The sequence below is a fragment of the Pinus tabuliformis genome, chromosome 7 (assembly GCF_031772625.1).
Source record: "Pinus tabuliformis cultivar Carrire ecotype Pingquan chromosome 7, CPIR1, whole genome shotgun sequence".
Taxonomy (NCBI): domain Eukaryota; kingdom Viridiplantae; phylum Streptophyta; class Pinopsida; order Pinales; family Pinaceae; genus Pinus; species Pinus tabuliformis.
In genome coordinates, this window is record NC_142293.1 from 882012213 (window position 1) to 882034582 (window position 22370).

General features: G+C 30.7%; 1 pseudogene; it reads right to left on the minus strand.

Moving 5' to 3' along the window:
• Window positions 1-16313: 16313 nt before the first annotated feature.
• Window positions 16314-17169, minus strand: LOC149250430 (LOB domain-containing protein 1 pseudogene; annotated as a pseudogene).
• Window positions 17170-22370: the final 5201 nt, after the last annotated feature.

The window sequence follows — 22370 nt, forward strand, 5'->3', positions numbered from 1 at the left end:
TTAGATATTTATAATGACACACAATCATTTTAATTGGATCCTCTAAGAACAGGTTGTGCATTCTACAAGTTAATATATATGTTTTGACCACTAGGGAGTATATAGCATATTAGTGCTCATTACTCACACATTTAGAGTTATTTAAATGTGGTCTTTTAAAATATTCTATAGTGTCCAATATCCTAACCCTAATTGGAAGTTGATGCATGTGAAAATCCTATCATTTACTCTAGATGTATATTATGACATGTTGAATATTGGGCCACTAGAATGGAAGGGTATATGTTGCTAGTATATTTATTTGTCTTGCCATAGTTTCAATAGAGAAGGTGTGGGATAACACAAGCATCAAGAAGAACTACTACAAGCACAAGGAAGCACTACTGCAATACAAGTTTGTAGAAACACCAATTTTCATTTCCATAGCTTGTTTTCCATTTTCGTTTTTGTTGGCACATGTTGAGATTTCGTAATCCCCTTTTCTAATTTTATTGGCATTGTATTTGTGTCACATAAGTGAAATTGAAAATTTTTAAAAATTATATTTTATCTAACACTATTTTTGCATCAAATCGCATTGTTGTTTTATCAATTTGTGTCATTTATGCATCCATAAAATTTTCCATGCATCATTATTGTTGTGATTACATTGAGCAGTGATTGAAGGGGAGGTTGAGGAGTTATTGTACATGAGTTTGTTGATATGATGGTTGAATAGTCACAAGTAGGCTTCTACTCATAATTGTTTTTGTACTTTATATATGTATGTATGTATGTATGTATGTAGAGAGAGAGAGAGAGAGAGAGAGAGAGAGAGAGAGAGAACTCCTCCCTCATTAAATTCATTTAAATAAAATGGAGCATGCACATGGAGAAAATCCATACCCTCCATCACCAGATGAAAGCAAACCAAACCCCAATCCAAATAAAGTAAATGTAAACATTAAAATTGATGTATGGTTGAGGTCACTAAGAAGCATTATACAAAATTTAAGAAACACTATAGAGCCTTCGTGACATTCACTAACTACATCACTAGATTCCATTTTAATTTTGATTTACCTTTCCCCTTTGGTAGACAAAACCATTATTCTAGCAATGGTTTCCTTCATGACTTAAATGGTCTCCCTCACGCTATAGTAGTAAGGATTTTAAGAAATTATTTGAAAAATTCCAACATTATATCTTTTTTACTAATGCAATTGATCAAAGTATTGTAATCTAACTAGCTTTGAGAGGATGCTAACTACCTCAATGTTTATATGAATAATTGACATTTTTATATGTGTATTGTGTATGGAAATAACTCGCATGGATGAATGAAATATGTAAATGGTGCTTGGGATGATGAAAAACTATAGTGTGCTGAAGGATAGAATATTTAGAGACAATGATCAACTGGTTCAAGATAGTAATTTTTTTGTTGAGAAGGCAAGTGATAAGGGCACCAATGAAGGTATATGACATGTTTTTGTGTTATGATTATGCCATCATTAACACACTTTTCACATCTGTTAAGAAATTATCGAGGCACATAATCACTAAATAGTTTGATTAAATGCATGACCAAGTAGAGGAGGAATTAATGGCTAAAAGTTCTGGTAAATAACCCTTCGATATGGGTCTTTCTGCATGTAAAAAATTCACAAAGATTTTTGTAGAGGTAAAGAGGTTCATTGAGAGATCCCAACTATTAGAAGAAGAGAGTAATTATATTCATGCACCTATCACTAAATATTTGGTAGGAGCACAATCCAAACACTTCGCTCTTCTGATTTCCAATAGCTTCTTTCCCTCTTATCAAAATCTTATCTAGGAAATTTCACTATCGCATGCAAATCCAACTAAATCAGAGTAGCTAGTGAAATTCAAAATGTAAAAAATGGTGGGGGGGGGATTCAAATATGGTTGGAGGTCATTTCACAATCTCATGCAAATATTTCATATATGCACAAGTTTTGTATATGTAGATAGCTTCAGTATATGCACAACTTTCGTATATGCACATATCTTTTGTATATGCCTAACTTTTGCATATGCACAACTTTCATATATGAACAATTAAAATATACACACGTATCTTCCATATATTTACAACTTACATATATGCACATATCTTTTGTATATGTGCAACTTTCGTATATGCACATATCTTCTATATATGTGCATATATTCCATATATGCACGTACCTATGCACAACTTCAACCTTTGTATATATATTTTTTCCGTATATGCACATATCTTTTGTATGTGTGCAACTTTCATATAGACACATGTATGAAAGTTGTACGCATATAGAAAATATGCACATATACGGAAGTTGTGCATATACAAAAGATATGTGATACAAAAGATGTGCATATATAGAAGTTGTGTGATTTCTGTAGATGCATATCTTTCATATATGCACATGTTTTTCACATATCCACAATTTTTTTGTATATGCATATCATATATATATGTGTATCTTCCATATATGTGCATATAAAGAAGTTGCATATATATGAGATATATGCACATATATGGAAGATATTTACATATACAAAAGTTGTGCATATATGAAGCTTTTCATATGTGTATGTCACTAAAGTTGTACACAACTTCTGTATATACGATGTTTATGTATATGTGCATATACGAAATTTACGCATATACAAAAGTTGTACATATATAGAAAATATGCGCATATACAAAAGTTGCGTATTTATAGAAGTTGTATATATATGAAAGATATGTGCATATACGAAAGATGTGAGAACGTTAACCATGTATAGGCACAAATTTTTTATTATGCACATATCTTCCATATATGAAAAAATGGATATTCGCATATACAGAAGTTGTGCATATATAAAAATTGTGCATATACAAAAGTTGCATATACAGTAGCATAATTTGCACATAAATTATGTATATATGCAACTTTTTTATATGTGATCTACCATATATGCGCAAGTTCCATATATGTGCATATACAAAAGTTGTGCACTACTTCATCCTCCGTATATGCACAACTTATGTATATGCACATATCTTCCATATATGCATAACTTCTATATATACACATATCTTCTATAAACACACAACTTCCATATATGCACATATACGAAAGTTGTGCACATACAAAAGACATGTTATATATGGAAGTTGCGCATATATGAAAGATATGTGATACAAAAGATGTGCATATATATCATTTATGTGACTTCCGTATATGCACATGTCTTCCGTATATGCACAACTATTATATACGCACATGTCTTCCGTATATACACAACTATTATATATGCACAAATCTTCCATATATGTGCATATCTTTAGTATATCCGCGTATTTGGAAGTTGTGCATATATGATAGATGCACATATGCAAAATATATACACATATACAGAAGTTACACATATATGGAAGTTATGTATATACAGAGTATATGTACATATACAGAAATTGTGCATATACAAAAGATATGTGCATATCTAGAGACTGTTGTAGATACATATTACAAAAGTTGTGCATATATAGAAGATACACACATATATGAAAGTTGTAAAAATATGAAAGATATGTGCATCTTTTGTATATCTACAACTTCCATATATATGCATATATTTTGTATATATTCATATATATAGAAGATATGAACATATCTTTCATATATGTGCATCTATGATATATGCACATATCTTCTGTATATGTGTAACTTTCGTATATGTGCATATCTTTTGTATATACACAACTTCTATGTATATGCACATATAGAGAATATATAGACATATACAATACATGCACATATACATAAGTTGTGCACATATGGAAGATGTGCATATCTTCTGTATATGCACAACCTTCTTATATGTGCATATATTTTGTATATGTGCAACATCTATATATGTGCATATCTTTTGTATATGTACAACTTTCATATATACACAAATAGAGAAGTTGCAAATATATGGAAATTGTGTGCAACTTCGATACCCAATGGAATAAAATTAGTCTTCCACATACCCAATGGAATAAAGTTGTGGCTTAATGAGGGTTTTAACATATTCTAACTTAGTCAAAGGAGGTTATCCCTCAAACCTCAGGGTTTTCGTGTGGCTCTCTCACCAAATCATTGCATGACCCTTCAAATTAAGTCGCATGAATGAGATATTTTTCCCTTCCTCGATCTGATGGACACTAAAATAACCTTGCAGTTGTTGCAATGAGTGGTTTAGCTTTAGAGCATCGATATCACTGTGGTACAACTTTATATCGAATTTTTCTTCAAATTTAAACAGGGATTAATTCACAACACTCGAACTGGGTTGATTTTTTCTAGGTTCTTTCTTCAGTTGGTTCTCTGTGTTTTCCTAATCTTTTGATCTCCCTTTTGATTTTTCCTTTGCATTCGAACCCCCATCTTCACCAAATATCCCCAACTTATTTCTTAGGGCCAACATGAGGAGGTTTACATTGTGGTTTATATCAGCGACATGTTGTTCAAGCCACAAAAACGTCACTTCTACAGGATCACGAGGTTCGTTTATAGATTCGTCAGCCATGATTACTGTTTTACGATTTTCAACCCCGTCGACCTAGATCCCTGCAAATATCCACAAATACCTAAAAAATCTGATCTGAGACCAAATGATCCATAAATTGTCATGGATATTCCACTAGACAGTTTTTCATAATAGATATGATAATATTATATTAAAAAAATTAGATTATATATTATTATTAAACTTTAAGATATATAATCTTAATTTTAATTAGTGCATGCATGCGAATAGAAATTCTGCAGAAAAGTAGAGAACAACAAATTAAGCTCACACAGACACACATAAGACATAAAATATGCTCTCTCAGAAACCTTTCAAGAGAAAAACTCAACTGGAAGGTAAGGCCCATTAGGGGAATTTTGAGGTCTAAAATGCGTCTCCTAAGAAAAATATAGAACCAAAATAACTTTAAAAGAAGCAATAGAATTCAAGATGATGATTTCAACCATGGGCGATGATTCACCATTTTTGGAGTAAAAAAGTAAAAACATTAAAAAATAATAGAATAATAAAACTCATTCTTCAACTTGTAATTTTGACTTATCTCCCTAATGTTTTACTGAAATTTCAAGCGGAATTACTCGTTGGATGCAAAATTTAATTCCTCATCCAAGGAGTACTCATATTGCATATTTCGATGAACCTTGCTACACAAAAAATGAGAAATACATGAAAAAATGTGATTGCAATAATGCTTTCCAAGTATTTCTCATTTCTCGTGTAGCAGAGTCCATTGAAAGTATGCAACATGGGTATTCTTTGGATGACCAATCAAATTATGCATCCAATGAGTGTTGCCTCTTGAAATTTGAGAAAAACTATAGGGAGATAAGTTTAAAATACAAGTTGAAAAATTAGTTTTTTCTTTTTTCCCTCTAAAATTTGATGATGTAATCTAATATTATTTTATTATTTCCATTATTATTTTACAATTTCCTGAGGATTACCATTTTAGACCTAAAAAATCCCCTAATGGCTTCGCTATCTTTGTTTTCCTATAAATATGGATGTAAGTACAAATAAGTAATGTTTATGGCCCGAGGGCTCCTACAATGCACAGATCCTCTTTGTGTGCTCTACCTCTTATCTCTCCTACCTAAATTTACTCATATATGGAAAGAAATGCTCTTCAAATAATGGAATTCCTCTTTCACCTAGTGGCTCGGTTATAACACATCCCAATAGCCTACTAGTGGTTAACTTTTACTACATCAACTATTAACTAGAGTTAAAATATATACTCTTTTAGAGTCTTTGACATCAAAAACATGTGGCTAACCCCTTTTCCATGAATAATGGGTATTTATGCGGCATCCTTCTGAACTATAGGTGTGGAAACAAAAAGGTCAAGTTTTAAGTGACGTAACTTTTTCATACAGACTTTGATTGGCGTGCTCCTTGCATCGTTGGAAAGGAATTTGTATGTAGAAAAGAATGAAAACTTGTTTCCTAAGAGCGGTAATTTCTTACCCAAAAAAATGTCATTTGATGCCTCAAAACACTCTCAGAAGGTTTCAGACCTCGTTCCGCCAAACTGGGTCCCGCCATTAAAAACGGTCTTGTGAGTTGATTCCTCCCCTTTTTCAACTCCAAATGCATCGATATGGATGACAAACAATTTAATGATTGATGTATCAATTCACAAATTTTGCATATGCAAAATTTCTATATATGTGCATATCCTTCATATATGTGTAACTTTTGTGTATGTACAAGTTCGAAATCAAGCAAGAAGAAGGAGAAAAGAAGAGAAAAAGTCAAAGAAGGAATTCAAAATCAAGGAAGAACCAACAATTTGAGTTTTCAACCTATTTCTCTCTCACACGTGTAAAATTATGGTTTTTGGGAAGTTGATCTAGGGTCTGATATTTTTGAAATCACTACAGGTCCAAAATTTTGTGACTAGGGGTCGAATATCTTCGTTTGAAGAAGATTTGAAGCATTTGCCTCATTGAAAGATGATTTCTTGGAAGATTGATTTGGTCCTTGGAGAAGGTCTTGAATTTGTTCTTTGGATCTTGAATTTCTCATTTTATTTGATTCTATAAGAAGATAAGATATTATTTCTCGGCTTTCTCCTTGGAGGGGTGTTTCCTTGGCTTGGAGCCTACATCTTGTGGCTATTGTCTTTATTGTTTATGTTCTTGATAATTTTTTGATGAAATAATTTAATAGAGAAAAATAATAAGCTAACTAAATTTCACAATAAATTATTAAAGATAAAGTGAATTATCTAGATAACTATTATACTTGACTCTCCAACACTACACATGATCACAAGGGTATTCACAGATTCATTTGTCATGAGTAGGTTTTACAATTTTTGGCCCAACTAATATATATCCCTTGCAAATATCCACAATATGGATATGGGTACAAAGAAGTATGGTTTGTGGCTCGTGGGCTACTACAGTGCAAAATCCTCTCTGTATGCTCTATCTCCTATCCTTCTCAGCTATGGAGCAAATGCATCTAGATAAAATGGAACCCATTTTCCTCCTAGTGACCCTATTATAACATAGCTCGATAGCCTAATATTGGTTAGGTTTGACTACTTCAACTCTTAAAAAATACAAGATACCATTCAAGTGGCCAGAATATAAGATATCATTCAAGTGGACTTCTCTTTATTCCAATGTGTTACTTTTAGTTGCAATTGGTGGGACACCTTTGATCAGAATTATGTAAAGGAAGATCACGATGATGGGATGATATCTATCAACAGTAGAAATATGTGGAAAGATGCTAGGGATCCTTATGTTTTCCCAAAACACTGAAACCATGTGTTTTTTTACCCGTGTGTGTCGAATAGGGCTTGGTGATTTGTATTAAGGCGTGATCCTAGATCAAAACATATGTTCTAGAACAATAATGTTATCCTGCCAAGCGAGGAAGATAATGAGGGTGATGACAATGCAGAGTGATATGTACTTGTGTTATTTAATCATTTATACTATTGTTTCATGTTTTTTTTCTTTATTTCACTAATTATATTTTTTTTTTATTCGTCATGTTGGCATTTTATATAATTGGTCGAATTCACAAACATTTTTACATGTTTTTTTGGAGTGGAAACACTTTTACACTTAAAACTAAGTATTTCCAATTGTGTACAATATCTATGATAATAAGGATGACAATATATATTTTTTTTCATGGATAATGGAACAATTTTAACTTTTATTTTCAATGGTAATTAAAATAAAAGTTGAATTAATAAATATTTTATGGCTAAGAATTAAATGATAAATAATATGATGGTGATTAAGAGGCATTTGTTTGACTTTATTTTGATTATGAGACAAATATTTTTAAGTCTAATTTTGACTTTTGTGAATAGATATTGAGACATATATTTTATTCTTCAATGCAAGAGACAAGGGCTTTTAGGGTGTTTATTTGATTTTCAATATAAATTATGTTGATGGTTGTAATATTCGTTGATATTAATAATTTTCATGTTTTTTTATAATGTACACATTGTAATGAATAAGTCTTTATAATATATTACTGAAAAATGCTTAAGTGTGGTAGGAGGCCATGAAGGTATATAGGCATATGCAAAGACAATGATACTCATTCAATTGATGAGTATAATTGATACTGAAGAGTTATATATATATATATATATATATATATATATATATATCATACTAATGTAATTTTACTACATGTAGTTATAGGTTATTTGTTTTCGGAAGGGCTCAAAGATATATGGAATGAAATTGAATTATCTCTAGAAGGGTGAGGGCCGACATCCCATAAACTACTCAATAACACTCCAATTGGGGCTTAGTTGGAAAGGTTGGGACCTTCGCTTTATAGTTGAATGATGTGGTGAGGGTTGGACCACATATTTGGTCAATCGTGATGTTTAATTGAGGGGCACACATCAAGGCAGAAACCTTAATCCTCACACACCATTAGTCTTACATCAAAGGACAACCCTAAATTAATAATTAACTTGGTTGGCACATCTATGTTCCCCTAAATTAGCCACAAATAATTGAAGTTTAAAAGTGTCTAATGGTTGGTGCTTTGTGAGAAAATTATTAAAGGGAACAAATGACTTGGTATCTAGATACTTGAAGGGAAAGTGTTGCATAATACCTTGAACTTTATGAGGAAGTTCTTTAAGAGTACAACCAACATATGTCACTTTTCGAGCCTTAGGGCACACATATTTTCCCCAAAAAACCTAATGGCATCGATATCCACAATAATAGGATAATTATACTCTCAAGAGGTAATGTGTGGATGTTTAAGTCATCCTTATTAGCTATAGATTGTTATAAGCTTCCTTTAGGCTCTATTTTTCAAGCCCCTCTAGCCATGTACAGGGCCTCGAAACTCATAGTACTAAAAAATATGATTGGTACCTATATACCTAGTTACAGGTAAATGATGTCGTCAAAATGTTATTTGTAGCCTTTTAAAGTGTCATTATTGGCCCTAGAATCCCATAACCTTCCTTTAATGCCTAAGTCTTGGTTTTTTTTTCTCTTTCCCATATCCGAATTCCAATGGCTCATACTAAATGCTCAAAAACTCATATTTTTTATTATTCTCGTTAGTAGACCATATATACACTTGAAAGGTCCTTTATGGTAAACAAAGATGTCATTGATGGCCATAGATGCATATGAGCTTCCTTTGGAACAATCTTGTTAGATGTACCTTGTGAAAACCTAGGCACATGTCTGCATGTGTACTCTAGGATCAAGCACATGCTCTAGAGCATGATGCATTGCAGAGTGTCCATTTATTCTTTTCATTTACATTTTTTTAGGCAAGAATGAGAAATCTAACATATGTATTTGTTGAGTTGGTTGACTCATATTTAGGTTTAAAATGAAAAACCTAATGATTTATGCGACACATTAAAACATCGATTTGTTAAATGTCTCTAAGTATTGTTATTTTTTATGTGAATTTCTATAGGGTACACAAGTCTCTCATCTATGAAACTACATAAACATATGAATTCAACTATCTAGATTCCCAATATACAATTTTTAAAAAGCTAATGTTGTTTACTATTTTTAATATGTTTTTACATAGACCTATAGCATAATTTTAGAATTACATATATTTTTATATTTCTTTTATAATTTTCTTTTCTTTTAGTCTAAATATTTTTAAAGTAAGTTATATGCTATGCTAGTACAAATTAAGATCTACAATCTAAAAAAATGTTTGATAATGTTAAGGCCCTTTTACCTACTACTAATAAAAGGCCTTGTAATTTCAAGGATGTAATGAAGTTAATATTTTTAGAAAAAAATTAATTAACATTATAAGTTTTGAAAAATTATTTGTACACAAAAACACATACTCTACATCTCTATAATTTTTTTAAGAAAGCAATGTTCTCTACAATCTACAGTTTCTTTTCAGAAAAATTCACTATTTAAGTATTAAACACGCTAATGTAAACCATACATTATGTTTTGAGCGAAAGATAATATACAAATATTTGGAAAACTCAAATGGAAACAATACATTATGTTTTACATAAAAAATAACATACCATTGTTAGGAAAAATATAAAACTCAAACTTCATATAATCATATACAATTTCTATAAATAAAGATTATATATTCAACAAGCTAATTTATATGTTTCTTCTTTTTGCAACATATTCAAATTCATTGTCAAAGAACCTCAAATCATCCCTACAAATTTACATATTGATGTTTTTCCATGTTTACATTAAGTCATGAAATACCATCATCAACTTTTACTCTCCAAGGCACATTCCAAAAATGTACATAAATTTTATAGTGCATATGCATTTAAAAAAGAAAATATGATATTAAAAATGTTGGTCCACAAATTCGTTGCCTCTATTACTTCAATTTTTTCTTTAGTATGATAATTGATTATTTGCATTACAATAATAACATAATGGTCATTTTTTTCAAATCCTTTTCTATGACTCCATTTTTCAAAGTGTAACTAATAGTCTATAAAAAAAATATGGCTATATCAGATTTTGTAACAAATAAATTGCATAATATAAATTTAAAAGGTGTAACTTTGTTTTTTAAATAATAATTTCATTATCTTTAATTATTTTTTCTTTAAAATATATCCTAATTTTTAAATGTCAATTGAGGTGGTTGGGAGTAGGAAGTAGAGTCCACCCCCATTTTTCACTATATATATATTCCTCACAGTTGTTAAAGAAAAACCATACATATATTCTTTAGTGCTATATTAGTTAAGGAAAAAATATCACAATTTATATCGATAGATATATTTATTTTGAAATAAAATTTCTAAATTTTTAAATAAATATTACTTCAATTTCGTAAAATATTTTCATATTCTTCAAAATATTAAATAATTATATTTTTCTAATTTTTAATTAAATTAAATAATTTAATTATAAAAATAGGAGTGAGATATTAATTACTTAAAAACATGAATCAAATATCCAACCAAGTTATTTACTTCCCGCAACCAATACCAACGCTCCTGCTTACATCATGAGAGTACAGTACTAAAGGGGGTTGTTGTCTTGCGGGCTAACCAGTACGTCATGTGGGCTTGCGGGCTACAATTTTGTTCTCCGCACTCGCACTGTGTAGTTAAACAGTGCACGTGGTTGTGAAATAGAGAAAAGAGTCCTCACGTTATGCTCCTGTTTTTATGTATGGGGACAAACGCTTAGTTATATTTCCATTTAAGAATCAATAGATTTAATATAAACCTATTTAATATAAATTAAATTAAAAACTAAATATATATTCTAATTTATTTTCATTTTCATATATTTTTAGGCCTTGGAGTAGACCCTAAAACTGGTTCTGCTTGGTTAAGAGCTCATCTTCCTCATACTTAAGGAAATAAGTTAACGGCCTAAGACCCAGAGGTATGTGGCAGGAGTGAAAGCCTGCTCCCTTACTGACCACTAGCGGGTTATTCCAGGTGGCATGGTTTTCCTTTATAACAGTGATGCGTCAACCGACATCATGGATAGTAGTGAGAGATAGTTGTCGTCATTGTTGGTTTGACAACTCAGTGTCGTAGGTTTTTCCACCTATGTAAAAAAAAATAGTAAAGTAAAACACTATTATAACCTTGACATTTGCTTTTCTGATTTTTTATAATTCAAAAAGTGTATATTTTCTTTTACTACCTATTTCGAAGTTAATATCTTATATTTAAGTGGTACATTTTTTAAAAGGTATAATATATTCAAATTATAGTTTGCATATAATTGAAAAAAATAAAAATGGATATTTTAATTTGAAAGATTTGAAGTCTTCTTAGATGTAAATATAATGTTTTTCTTTAAATTTGGATAAAAGTATTTTATTTCAATAAAAGTTTAAAGATAAATGGCTTAGAAATATGGTCTTACTCATCCAAGGGGGATCCAAAGAGATTAGAAGTGAAGTTGTTACCATGTGCACTTGTGTAGAGGACATGTATTTGATTGCCCATTTTTCTTTGAGGAGGTGGCTATGGTAGTGGAATTCATTTTGAATCTTATTTCTAATTTGTATTTTGATGTTTAGGCAAGTCATTTTGAATCCTATTTCTAATTTGTATTTTGACGTTTAAGTGTTTGGCCTTTCTACTTGACACAAGAAAACTAAAGAGATAAGGATTTATATTTAACAATTTAACATCTGAAAGCAGTGGGTAGTAATTTGTAGGTGGGGATTTAAAATGTTGAAGAAAAAGCTCCTAGGTTTGAGCTTCCAATTCTCAACAAAATGAAAAAGAAATCCGATAAGAATTTATATGTTAATTAATTCTTGTGAGTTGAAATATTGACAAATAGTTAGATTGAAATATGGAATGCTAAAAATAAATACTATTATAAAAAATATAACTTTTCCTCATCATAATCATGTATATATCTCACTTTTATAATAGATTTTTTCTAATAACAATATCTTGATTACAGACAAACCATGTTATAAACAAACATATTAGTTTCATGATTCATGGTTTGCCTTCTTCTACGAAGAAGAAGTTGTGAGTGCCATTTGAGTGACTTCTTTTGTGAATTTGAGTGAATTATTTTGTGAATATTTAGAATGATAGCCCAAGGATAATTATGTAGAAAGAATGGACAATCCAGTAATAGAGTTATTATTCTCAATGTTGAAGATAGACAATCCAATAATAAAGTTATGATTTTCAATGTTTAAAGTTTTCATTTATATGTTAATTAATTCTTGTCAGATGAAATATTGACAAATAGATAGATTGAAATATGGAATACTAAAACTAAATAACTATTATAAAAAATATAACTTTTGCCTATCATCATTTTGTAGATAGCTCACCTTTATAATAGACTTTTTCTAATAACAATATCTTGGTTACAAAAAAATCATGTTATAAACAAACAAGTTAGTTTCATGATTCATGGTTTTCATGAAGTTGTGAATCCCATTTGAGTGACTCCTTTTGTGAATATTTAGAATGATAGGCCATGGATAAGGATGTAGAAATAATGGACACTCTAATAATAGAGTTATTATTCTCAATGTTGAAAACTAACAATCCAATAATAAAGTTATTATTTTCAATGTTTAAAGTTTTCATTTATATGTTAATTAATTCTTGTGCGATGAAATATCGACACATATATAGATTGAAATAGGGAATTCTAAAAACAAATAATTGTTATAAAAACTATAACATTTTCCCATAATAATCTTGTAGATAACTATAATAACAATATCTTGATTACAAACAAAGCATGTTATAAACAAACATATTAGTTTCATGATTCATCGTTTTTGTTTCATGATTCATCGTTTTTCTTCTTCTACTAAGAAGAAGTGTTAATCCCATTTGAGTGACTTCTTTTGTGAATATTTAGAATGATAGACCAATGATAAGGATGTAGAAAGAATGCATAATCCAATAATAGAGTTATTATTCTCAGTGCTGAAAATGAACAATCCAATAATAAAGTTATTATTTTCAATGTTTAAAGTTTTCATTTATATGTTAATTAATTCTTGTGAGGTGAAAGATTGACAAATAGATAGATTGAAATATGGAATTCTAAAAATAATTAACTATTATAAAAAATATAACTTTTTCCCATAATAATTTTGTACATAGTTCACTTTTATAATATTTTTTTTCTAATATCAATAACTTGATTACAAACCAACCATGACATAAACTAACATATTAGTTTCATGATTCATGTTTTTCCTTCTTTTATGAAGAGGAAGAAGAAGTTTTGAATCCCATTTGAGTGATTTCTTTTGTGAATATTTAGAATGATAGACCAAGAATAAGGATGTAGAAATAATGGACACTACAATAATAGATTTATTATTCTCAATGTTGAAAATTAACAATCCAATAATAAATTTAATATCTTCAATGTTTAAAGTTTTCATTTATATGTTAATTAATTCTTGTGATATGAAATATTTACACATAGATAGATTGAAATATAGAATGCTAAAAATAAATAACTGTTATAAAAAATATAATTTTTTTCCATCATAATCTTGTAGATAGCTCACTTTTATAAGAGACTTTTTCTAATAACAATATCTTGATTAAAAAAAACCATGTTATAAACAAACATATTAGTTTCATGCTTCATGGTTTGCCTTCTTCTACAAAGAAGAAGTTGTGAATCTCATTTGAGTGATTTCTTTTGTGAATATTTAGAGTGATAGACCAATGATAAAGATGTAGAAAGAATGCACAATCCAATAACAGGGTTATTATTCTCAATGCTGAAAATGGACAATCCAATAATCAAGTTATTATTTTAGATGTTTAAAGTTTTCATTTATATGTTAATTATTTCTTATGAGATGAAATATTGACAAATACATAGATTGAAATATGGAATGCTAAAAATAAATAATTCTTATAAAAAATATAACATTTTCCTGTCATAATCTTGTAGATAGCTCACTTTTATAATAGAATTTTTCTAATAATATCTTGATTAGAAACAAACCATATTATAAACAAACATATTTGTTTCATGATTCACAGTTTGCCTTGTTTGCTTTATTCTACCAATAAGAAGTTGTGAATCCCATTTGAGTGACTTCTTTGGTGAATATTTAGAATGATAGACCAAGGATAAGGATGTAAAAAGAATAGAAAATCCTATAATAGAATTATTATTCTCAATGTTAAAAATAGACAATTCAATAATAAAATTATTATTAAATTATAAGTGACCCATATATGATTTGTGATTTTCAAATAACTTAAATCAAGATTCAAATGTAATGAAAAAATCAAACAAAATATATGTACTTATAAAATAAATACACCCAAAAAAAATTACATAAATAATATATTAATAGTTACTATATTAAATTAATGAGATTTTATCATTCCACCTAAAATTACTTTAAGACACTTGAGTTTATAAAAATATGTAGTTAGAGTTTTTCAATATTGAAATGTCGAGTGAGGGATAATTATTTTAAATTTGTATACATAATTTAACTTTAGATTAAGGAAAAAGTATACTTTTATTATTTATCTTAACAAGCAATCATGTTAAAAACAATTTACACACATTGGACTTTCGACTTTGTAACTTGACATTACACTTATTCTTGATATTCTTTTCACTTCTCAATATGGATTACACGATTTAGCATAAACATTGTTTATCAGTTGAACGAGTTGTACGTCGTCATATTAGTTACTGTAATTTCACTTCATCTTATTCTTGTGATCTACACCCAATCAATACACCATATTTGATTTTTTTTATATACATTTTTTCCTCGAACTACCAATTCTTGAGTGATTTTGGCCAATTACGTTTCGATTTCCTCTTCGCACAACCAAATTCTAACCATATATTTGCATCGGAAAAACAACTTTTAAAAATAAAATTACATAGATTTAACCTTCAACCAATAACAACAAATTACACGCTTCATTTATACATATTAAACACATATTCTTTATGTATAAATAATATAAAAAATTTGAAAAACATTTGCCATTTTGACTCTCTTTTCCTATCAACCCCAACCCAAAAAAATGCCAAGAAAGATGTTAAGTTTTCTCTTTTCATATTAATCCCACAAAGATGTCAATTGACAAAATCTAATTTAGATTATGTGCCAAATTGAGATTATAATATTACATTAGAGACTTATTCTAATTTAGATTAGGTGGGAAATTGAGATTATAATATTGCATTAGAGACTTATTCTTAGATTCTTTTATATTCTATTCTCTTAAGAGGAAGCATATCTTTTATACTCTTAGAGGAAGCATATTTTTTTAACTATTTAATTTTGGATCTATCACACTTTTCCAGTTTCAATAACGTCACTGTAAGAGTTACGTGATACCAACATCATAATCAACTTGAGCCGCAATGGATAATCTACAAAATAGAGAAATCAAGATGACACATAATTTGTTGATAATACCCGCCCCAAGCTACACATAAATCTTGATAATATGGAAGAAGGCTTGATAATATGGAAGAAGGCAAACAACAGTTTAACGAGACTAAAAGGCAGACACAACTAAGCTGAAACTCAGCTCAGGATGAGAAGGGGAGAAAAAGGTATTGGTTGAAACTCAGACGACATACCCTGATTACGTATCTCAATATTTATATAATGTTACATATAACCCTCACCCGTGGAAAAATAAACATATTTTTGCATTCTAACAGCAAATATTTATTTTTGCATACATATTGCAGAACATATTCGCTTACACCAAAACAGGAAGAGGGAAAAGCATCACAAGTTCACTGCCGTTCACATGTTGCTGTTTATGTCCACAGTGACTCCCACAGCTCATCAACATCCATGTCCTCGATATTCTCTTGCTGGTAACAAAGAGGGCCCCAAACTTCATCACCTCTTGTAATTAGAGTTAGAAGATTAGCATGTTGCACATTAATGTTAGACAGCTGTGCTTCTGTAGAATCCAGTTTGGACTGCAGCTCCGTATTTTTTTTCTCCAAATCATTGATTACTCCTAAAGAACCATTCACAGGATCTCGAAGTCTCTGCTTCGCTTCGTACACCATGCTTCTTACTGCATCACTTCTATGCTCCGCCGGAAGACCCTGTAACGGATCACCAAAACATCATACCATCCCATGCTCTGATGTCATTGGTAAATCTAATAATAATAAAGATTCATAAATTATTTTACAATTTCTTTTAATTCCTCTCACATGGATTAGGTATGTAAAATACTAAATCGGAAGCTAATAAACCTGCAGTAATTTGATGACATGTGCACTTCCGAATGTTCTCTTGACTAACAAGAACTTTTGGAGATCGTCCTGTGGGAAAAATGGCGCGAGAACGCATTTTTCTGAGCATTTCTTTCTTTGGGTCTTGCAACCCGCGCAAGCAGAATTCAATGTTCTCGAAGTATTGTTCTCCATCTGCAAAACAATTCCGCAAGAAGTCTCTTCTGTTAGAGCAATTTTCCCAGAATTGTAGTCTTCTCCTTCAAAAAACATTTATACTTTTACTACTGTTAATGCTTACCTTCCCGTCGCTGGATATGCTTTTAATTTTCTCGAACAGTAGAGAATACAGAGAAGGTGATTGGATACAAACTCTGAGAAACGTCTTAATTATAGGAAACTGAAGACATAGGTGGCCAATCATTAACAAGTTAAGGAGTTGGCAGTACCAAAGTCAAAAGTTGATTTTGGTATTGTGACTTGCACTTCCTAATTATAGATTTGCAGGATGAGAATCTACTATAGATTTGCAAAATTGACTAATGTAAGTTTCAAAAACCAATTAAATTTGTTATTTGATTGTGTGGTTGTGTAGGTATATTTTGGAATAGAGTTTTAGAATTTATGTTTAATTATTAATATTTATTAGGTGGATTATATGGATTTAATTTTCAAAGAATATTTTAGAATATATAATACAAATGAAAAATTGAAATTTATTTTCAAAATAATTATGTATTTTTCTATCTTTTAAATAAATTAATTAATTAAAAAAACATATAAACAAGTGTGATTTGAAATAAATTATAATTTTTTGAGCATGTGATATTGATAACCATAATACTTAAAAACAATATTATAACAAAAATATATTTATGGAATCTCTATAATAAAGTAAAAATCTTGTTCCTTATTTTTTAAAATAAGTATATATCTATATATATATATATAAACGATGTTTAATTTAGTTAATTATATAATTTTAATTTTAAAAATGTAAAATGTCTTATAAAACAAGTGTTTTAATGGTTAATATAGACTAATAACTATTAACATTAACTGACCATTTAATTTATAACTATCTTAATTTATACAATTTTATAATGCAAACTTCTATTTATACTCTTCTACTCTAGAAAAAAAAATTACCATACAGAGCGATTACCAAGAATCAAATTCCAGTGGGAAAAAGACACATTGCGGATTCTTTAACGGGCATCGTAGTCAGTCTGCACGACGACCCACCAGCCTATAGTATTGTAATCTGATGAGATCCAAAGTACCGTTGAAATTGCTTACATGAACTAAATAATTGTGTTCATATTCGACGAGATAGTAAGTAGCTTTCTAAATAATTATTATTTATTATAAAAGTGAAATGGCTATTAAATAGGGGTACATTTTATTGTGATGTATGAAATATAATTGTAGTAATTTTATATAATTTTTAGTATCGAAAGTTAATTATAAAATTTAAAAAGCTTTTTAATAATGTAATTCATTACAAAAGTTTATTTAATAAATTTATTTATAAAATCTAAATAATTTGACAAATTTAATTATAATTATAATGTAACGAAAAATGATATTTTTATTAAATATTAAAAATATACCTAATATATTTATAATAAATATATTTATAGTTAAGGAATTTAGACTTCTGTGCTCCATAGCATTGTTAAGATAGTCTTCAGCAAAATCACATAATAATCTTTTGTCGACACGTTTCGAACCAACCAGTGTGGTTCATCGTCAGGACAAGTTGAAGAACCAATCTGGCTTAGCTAGATTAAATAGAGCGTGCAGAGACTCCAACAGCTATAATGCTAACGGCTAATTTTACCTAATGAACATGGTCAAACTACTAAAATAGTTTAATTAATATTTCTAGAAATAGTTAAAATAGGTAAATAAAGGAATTCATAAAAATACTATTAATATTATTTCAAATATTAATAATTTAAATTATAATGGTCATTATATAATCTATATTGAATGATTTATTATTATTCACATATAATTTAAATAAATTGAATAATAACAAAATAGTATAATATTAATATTTTAATTATAATGCTCATTATATAATATATATTAATTGATTTATTATTATTAATTATCTTAAAAAAAATAGATATAATATTAAATAATTGAATTCATTTGTTAGTTTAAAAATAGATATATTATTAATATTATTTCTATAGTATAATATTAATATATTAATTATAATGTTCATTATATAATATATATTGAATGATTTATTATTATTCAATTATTATTTAAATATAAGTGAATGGTAAAAAATCCTGGCTATTTTTATAATTTAGTTACAATAGGTAATTATGTAATAATTACTTAATGGTTCATTGGTAATTATATAATATATATTAAATGATTTATTATTATTCAATTATTATTTAAATACAAGTGAATGGTAATAAATCACTACTATTTTTATAATTTAGTTACAATAGGTAATTATGTAATAATTACTTAATGGTCCATTGGTAAGTTAAATTTTCATTATTTAGTTCTTTAAAATATCATATTCCTTATTTAAATGTACTGGTCCTTAAACTAATAAGTTATATAAAATAATATAAGTTTATTGAATACTCTATAACTACTAAATAATTTCCAATCCCAAACAAATTAGCAGGTAAATATACAACTATGTCATAAGGTAAATATATTCATTAATATTTAATAAGGATAAAAAAGGAGGGGGACTCAATTTATCAGGAACTAATTAATAAATTTATGAAAACTAATAAAAACTGCCCAATAGTATCATAACCATGTTAAGGTTAATACACTAATAAGCCCGAGACAGATTCCTAACTTATTAAAGACTCAAAACTCCAAAATAAACGGACAAATCTGCCAAAAGAAAATAAAGGAAGGGGAAGATAGAAACCCTAGGACCAAACAAGAACAGGGGAATGAGGAGGCTAGGAAGATAAGGCTGGGACCCAGCAACTGCTAATCTTCCAGCCATCATCCCTATTAAGATTGTTTGGCCTTTTTTCAATCTCCAAGGCCTCTCTAAATTTTCGATGGTGAAACTGCGCAACTTTGGCAATGACTTGAGCCTCCTCTATACATACATGATGCATAGTCTTCCCAGCATGCTCAGCCAGGGCCGAAGACTTGGTCCTACCATGTCTTAAATCCGCCGAATGCTCGCTAATCCGCTGATTGATAGAGCGACCCGTCTCACCAATATAAGGGGTCCCACAGGAACATGGAATGACATAAACGCCCTTCATGTCCTTAGGGTCAATCGGGTCTTTCACCGACCTGAGGGAGCCACGGATAGTATTGAGAGGTCTGAAAGTTGCGGGAACATTATACTTCTTCAGAATCCTCGCAATCCTGTCCGTGGTTCCTTGGATGTAAGGAAGATTCACACCCAAGATCTGATCACTCGGAACCCTACGGGCTGAAGGCTCCTTCTTGGCCCTGAGGAAGGCTTTTTGACCGAGGTGCCTCTTGTAACCATTCTTCTCAAAGACTTCTAGGAGGTGAGCCTTCTCCGATTCCAGGCTCTCCTCATCCGAAATTCTAACCGCACGGGTGGCAAGCGTGCTAAGAACCCCTATCTTCTGAGCAGGGAAATGATGCGAAGAAGCATGCAAGTATTTCTCAGTGTGCGTCTTCTTTCTATATACCTGATGAGAAAAGGAACCATCCACCTTCTTAGAGATGAGAACATCCAGGAACAGGAGACAACCATTATCTTCTTTTTCCATCGTGAATTTAATGGCGGCGGATTGGCTATTGAGGTGACTAAAGAAACGATCCAGCTCTTCAGGTCCATGAGGCCAGACAACACTAGTGTCATCGACGAATCTCTTCCAAAGCTTTGGTAAGAGTCGAGAGGAGGCCAAAGCCTTAGACTCAAACTCCTCCATGAAGAGATTAGCCACGACAGGGGACAAAGGGGAGCCCATGGCAACTCCGCAAGTCTGCTCATAGAATTCTCCCTCGAAGCTGAAAAAGGTAGAGGTAAGGCAAAGTTCAACTAACTTAGCCGTATCAGGGTCAGTTAGCTTATTAATTACCTTCATGGCCTCATTGATAGGAATGCAAGTATAAAGAGAGACCACGTCGAAACTTACCAGAATGTCCTCGTGCTCAAGATTAATTTTCTTAAGATCCTCAATAAACGAAGCCGAGTCTTTGACAAAGGACTCAATCTTCCCAACCAAGGGTCTCAACTTTGCAGCGAGGAACTTGGCCAGGAGGTAAGTCGGACCACCGATGGTATTGACAATTGGTCTCAGGGGGACCCCATCCTTATGGATTTTAGGAAGACCATAAATCCTAGGAGTGATGGGGTTACCCTCAATAAGTTTCTGAGCTAGAGGAATCGTGGAATTGCACGACTTGATCGCAAGAGCGACCGCTCTGGAAACCTTTTTGAGGGGATTCTTCGAAAGCTTCTTATAACTACCACTGTTACACAGGTGGTCAAGCATCTTATTTTTGTAATCTTTCCTATCCATGATCACGGCAGCACCACCTTTATCAGCTTTTAAGACCACGACTTCACGATTCTCGTTCAAGCTCTTCAGAGCCTCAAATTCAGCCTTGCTGATATTGCTACGGGGAGGCTTAGCCCTCCTCAGGGTAACGGCACAATCCTGCCTAATCGTGTCTTTAATCTTATCTGGAAGGTTCTTAATGCCATATTCCACATCGCAAATGATGTCCTCAATCGGGATTTTTCGGGGAGCTAAGGCAAAATTAAGACCTTTCCCTAAGAGATTAAAAACCGCAGGTGGAAAGGAAAAACTTGATAGATTCACCACCTTATTGCCCATAGGTAGGGACCTCGACTTACCCACCGACTTACCCTTAATATCAGTCTTACAAAAAAGGCTATCAATCCCATCCAATACTTTATTACCATGAGGCCTATTATTATTAAATACTTTAATAGAATCACAGTTAGGCGAATCGACTTTATCCTTATTACTTTTAATTATTGCAGCTTTATTCCTCACCTCACTATTGTTTTTAATAATATTATGCTTATATTTATAGTTACCTAATATTTGCATTTTGGTTTTGAAATACATATATCCACATAAAGATCTAATTTACAAATAAATTATAATATATTGAGTAAAGTATTGAAATGTTGATTTTTTATACATGAATATTATTCCTTTCATTTTTAACATGGTTGTTATGTGTGAGTAACATCCCAAAAAAACATGGTATTTTGAAATTTTTGGTTTATTATATATCATAAAGAAATTTTAAATCAGATATTTTGTGTTAGCAAATCTATGTTTACTTATTACTAATATATAATTATATGTGGGTACGCTTGATAGGATGGCGAACCCTAGCTCCACCGTCTCCTTGCCCTCGGCCGCCGTCGGCTCTAGGATTGCGCTGTGTGAGAAAGGGTTTGAGAGATCTGCGCATAAACTCCGGGGCTGTCTCTCTGCTGCAGATCAGCAACAAGACCACGCCACAATCACTGGCTCGAACCCCAGCATTGATGCTTCCAGGCCCCATGCCGCCGTTGGGTCACAGATTGCTCCGGCCGCGAAGGATTTGGAGGGATCTGGGCAAAGTTCAAGGGGTCTTCTCTCAACGGCAGGCACAAAA